This window comes from Galeopterus variegatus, unplaced genomic scaffold (assembly GCF_000696425.1).
Source record: "Galeopterus variegatus unplaced genomic scaffold, G_variegatus-3.0.2 Scaffold30556, whole genome shotgun sequence".
NCBI lineage: Eukaryota > Metazoa > Chordata > Mammalia > Dermoptera > Cynocephalidae > Galeopterus > Galeopterus variegatus.
In genome coordinates this window covers 1-4,998 of record NW_007756667.1, presented here as the reverse complement: position 1 = coordinate 4,998, position 4,998 = coordinate 1, and the positions used below count along the sequence as shown (strand labels likewise).

The 4,998-nt window shown below is 44.3% G+C and overlaps 1 long non-coding RNA gene across 1 annotated transcript; it reads left to right on the top strand.

The window, feature by feature from the left end:
• Window positions 1-710: 710 nt before the first annotated feature.
• On the top strand, window positions 711-2,048 carry LOC103583925. Its single transcript, XR_549909.1, has 2 exons — window positions 711-1,108; window positions 1,604-2,048. It is a non-coding gene; the product is annotated as an uncharacterized LOC103583925 (long non-coding RNA).
• Window positions 2,049-4,998: the final 2,950 nt, after the last annotated feature.

The following is a 4,998-nucleotide window of genomic DNA, read 5'->3' as shown; positions in this document are numbered from 1 at the left end:
AATTTAAGAAATGAAAGAAGAAACCTGTCTAGGCGCCAGGCAAAACAAAGTCCAAAGACGGTAGTAGTCAAAGGAGGAAAGCTAGTGTATATCGGTGGGAACAGGCCCTCCAAGGGAGAGATGATCAGAATCCTCTGAAAGTATGGGTAGGTTGTGACGTCCGCTTGTCGTGGGCTAGGGGCTTGGGCCCTTCTAATTGGCTGTTGAAGGAAAGATTAAGCTGGAGGACTTTGGGGTATCCACAACCCTGAGATTACATAAGGATGATAAGTGCGGTAATTAACTCAACCAGTTGCTGTGAGGATTATATTGAGATAATTTACGTAAAACGCTTAGCACAGTGCATGGCACAGAGTTAGAGCTCAGTAAATGTTACTTGTTGCTTTTCTTCGCTTTCTTGCATTCCCTTCACTCCCTTTCTGCCAGGTTCCATTCATTCTTTTCCAAGGGCACGAAGGGGGCGTGTCCACTGCTCTCTCCTCCCCAATCCCCGCCCCCTATTTCTCCCCGGATTGGTTCCTGAGAGGCAGAGCTGCGGGAAGAGCCCAGTGCGGCGCGGTGGGGGCGGGACGCATGCGCGGGCTGGGCTGGGTGGAGGCGGAGAGGAAGAGCTGCCGGAAGTAGGCGGCGGAGGTGGTGGCCGGCGGGCGGCAGCTGCCAGGGAAACCAAGGCGCTGGACGCACAGCCCGTAGACAGGCAGGCCGGGGGTCATCTCTGCGTCCGAGACCCCCTTCGCCTTGGCTGAGGGTCCAAGCAGCCTCCTCTGGACGCGGGCCTTTCCCTAAGGCCGCCAGGGGGCGCCGCACTGAGGGGGCTGCAGGGGGTGGAGGGGCGGGCGCCGCTGCCCCGAGAGGGGGCTTCGGGCTGGGCGGGAGGAGAGGACTCTCACCTGCTCACGAGGTGCCCCCGGGCGGGGGATCGGGAGTCCTCACCCTCGGACTGAGTCGGGAGTTTCTGGGGGCGAGGAGGGCGCGTCGCCCTCTGCCCCCGCCGGCACCCTGGCCATGACCGGCAAGTCGGTGAAGGACGTGGATCGGTACCAGGCGGTCCTGGCCAACCTGCTGCTGGAGGAGGATAACAAGTTTTGTGCGGACTGCCAATCTAAAGGTAGCGCACCCCTCCCGGTGGGCGAGAGGTCCAGCCGCCGGGTCGCGGCGCGGGGGCGGCGTGTGGGGCGGGGGGTTCTGGAGCTGAGGCCGCCCAAGTCATCTTTGAATGGTCACGCGTGCTGCTCTTGCCCACGAGCCTGCTAGGTTTTCTGCAGCTCGGCGATTGCTGTGGGGAGAGGTGGCGAATGTGTGTGCTTGCCCGGGGACGGGGGTGATGGTAGGCGTGGAAGTGGCCTGGCTTGTTCGGGTGAGAATATCTGCGTGTCAGGGCTCTGAATGAGTTCTGGCTTCTGTCAGTGCAGAGCTGGCAGCCTTAGACTTGCAAAGCTGGGGGTGAACTGCAGTGTGTGTGTGTGTGTGTGTGTGTGTGGTGACAGAGTGAGAGAGAGGAGGGAGGTGAGATGACGGAGAGGAAAACCGCTTAAATGATTTTTAAAGGTGGCGATTCCTGCTGCCTGCTATTGGGATAGCAGCTCTTTCTGTCATTTTACAGCCTTGCTGAGATCTGACAAGAGTGCTTAGAAGGCTTTCTTCTTCCTGGATGTGTGCGGTGGGAAACTGCCCGATGCAGTGACACAGTGCGGATTTCTAGACAGCCTAGCCCTGGCTTATGGAGTGCGTTGGAGGCCTGATGTGTGTGGTGGTGGCAGGAACTAGCAGATTTTGGCAGTAGTGCTGTATCCGTTTAATCAGTGGAGAGAAGGAAGCAAGGAATTCATCGAATTCGTTGCTTCCGTGGTAATAATTAATTACACTTCTGAAGGTGAATTGTGATCACCGTAAATTGGTAAAACCATTTAGTCTTTGTTTTATGTGCCCACAAAGATACATTATTTGATACAATTAAAAATCAATATGATAGGAAAGCTTGATTATTAGTGAAATGTTTGCACTTGACATTTATAGATAAAAGCTGCTATAAATATTTTGTTTCCTTATTTTCTTTTTGAATCGTTTGGCATATTATTGGAGGAGTTGAGAAAATTCTTTTCCTTTTCGTTGGGGAGAAATGGGTAGTTACATTTTGGGGGCTGTTATTCATTTACTTTTGTCCATAATGCAATGGATTTGCCAGGGTTGTTTGTCATATAGCACATTGGGCATATAGTTTAAAACGGAGATTCAAATGTTTTTGTAATTATCTATTTTGAGAAAGGAAGTACATGCTTAATCGATGCTTTCACTTAATTACCTTTTCTTTTAGAAAAATAAGGTTATGTAAGGAGAACAGGAGAATGATGCATTGATTTAGACACCTAGTAGTATATTTTAGTGACCTCTACCAGTACGTAAATGGAATATGCCATTACGAAAGCAGGTCCCCAGATTTCTTTCCTGAATTTTTGCATCAGCAACAATTCATTTAAAAAGGTATTTTAGAATCAATTTATGTTAAATACGTTAATTTCTTATAGCTTGATTCTTGTTAGATCTTGTGCTAGATCAATTGGAAGATTTGGTTTAAAATTTAGGAGTGTATCTTGGCCTTACTCTAATTCCCTTATGTCCTCAATTGACAGATCTTGAGTCACAGTGAAACAACCCTCTGGAGAGAGCATTGCTACATCTGGGGAGTCAGATGCCATTTTGATGATCAGTACCACCCCTCCCCATTTCTCATATTACACTTATACTTACTTATATTCCAATAAAATATAACATACAGAAGAGAGAGGTTGATTCACTTTCTCCAAATTTCATGTTGCTGTTTATCAGTAGCCTTACTGGGGATCAGGTAATGAAACATTAGTTAATTCTTAATGAGAACTAGTAACTGCTTGCTTGTAAACTTTATTAACTGCTGTTAATGGTAGTATCCTGGATCCTGAAACAATTTCTTTTCAAAAGTTTGTTTCACATTTTGCTATGGGCTTCAATGACTTGGCCATTGTATTAAAAATGAGATGATAATGTGTCAGTCCTCTTTCATTTATGTTAAATAGGCATTTGTTGAGGCCTTGGTATATCCAGTTTCTGAATTATCTAGCCCATTCCACCCTGTCAATCCCTCTCACTCATTTTCCCCCTCCTCTTTTCTAATTTTGATTGTTGTAATGACAACTATCAGATTTTGGAAGGAAGAGACACTTGCATCAGTATGTTAAATTACCTGTTAGCTCTGATAAAAATACATTTAGTAGGAGGAGGAATTTAAAAACTGTTAGCTAAAATGAGATTTGGGTTTCAGTTTATCTGTATCTCTCGTGTTTTCTCAGAAAATTGAAAGCTAACTGTACAGGATCTGGTGAGTGAATGTTCATCCATTAATATTCAATCAGGTGATATAGCCTGCACTACAGACAGTTGAGCAAGTAATTTTGTAATGTTCCAAAATAACTCTTTGGCAATAATTCTTCTTTTTAAAATCTTATGCTTATTTAGGAATGAGATTTCTTTATTAATTGACTCTTAAGATACATAGTTTAAACATCAGGATAGAGAACAAGTGTGTGTTCTTTTTACTTAGTAGAAGTTTTGTTGGTCCTGGAGTTTTTAACTCTCTTGAGCATAAGGCTCACCAGTTTCTGGGACCTCTAAGGCACTAGAGCGATTTCATTGTAGGAAAGGAAGTTACATTGGTACTGCTATGACTTGCTTGAGGTCCAAGATGTGGTTTCCTCATCAACCAAATCCCCCAAGTTAATGTGACCTTTGGGGTAAATTTTTGGATGACTTAAGAAGTGAGAAAACAAAGGACAAAAATACTGAAAATTCCAGATATGTCAACAGTAACTGGCTAGTTGAGGCCTGTTTCCATTTTGGGTACCATAAATGGAATGGGTCATACTTCCTTCATATTGGGGTTATACTGGTCTTTAGTTCTTCAGTTCCAGATTTTATCAGTGTGTATGGAATTACTCCTAAAAAATCTCTTCAGAGATTTAAACTAGACACTATCTTATTTATCATAAAGGATCTATCTTTCTGATGACCCAAATCCTTGTGTCCACTATTGACAGACTCCTTTCTCAGTGTCCAGGTTTGTGAGAAATTGAGAGCTATTTGATGGGCAAAGAATTCGAGTGGAAGAAACTTGATGGGCTTGAGGAATATTTACTTCAGATTGTGAAACACCGCATGGAATTCTGGAGCCTGACAGAAACTTCATTATTAATTTTTCACTTTTCCCTTCTGCTACATCCTGTCTGTGAAATGTTTCACATCTAATCACCTAGCCAATGCCTCTATTTCAATTTCAATTATATACATTTTAAATTTAAATTTACTTTTTGAAAAGTGTAGCACTTTCATGTGGTTCAAATATGAAAAAGTCCCAAAGGGAATAATATTTCAACAGTGAAAAATTATTCTCTTGTCCCCAATCCCTTAGCCACCATTTCCCCTCCCTGGAAGTAACCACTGTTGGCAATTTCTTACGTGACTTTTAAGAGATAATATATGCATAGATGACTATATTTAAATATATTCCTTTGGGACTGACCCCGTGGCGCACTCGGGAGAGTGTGGCGCTGGGAGCACAGTGGTGCTCCTGCCACGGGTTCAGATCCTATATGGGGATGGCTGGTGTGCTCACTGGCTGAGCGCGGTGCGGGCGACACCAAGCCAAGGGTTGCGATCCCCTTACCGGTCACAAAAAAAAAAAAAAAAAAAAAATTCCTTTGCAGTGATTTTATGCAAATAGTAGCATATTACCCACAGTTCATGACACCTTGCATTTTTCCTTCAATACTACAACATGGAGAGCATGATAATTCTCTCTCCATGCACGTTGAAGAGCTGATTTATTCTTTCAAGGTATCATCTAAGGCTATCCCCAGGTTATCTTGATTATGTTTAAAGATATTCTTAAGTGATTTGAAAGATAGCTGCTGCCATTGAAGGCATCTTAGAAAGTGTCCCAAGCCCATCCATAGCACACACTCAAGC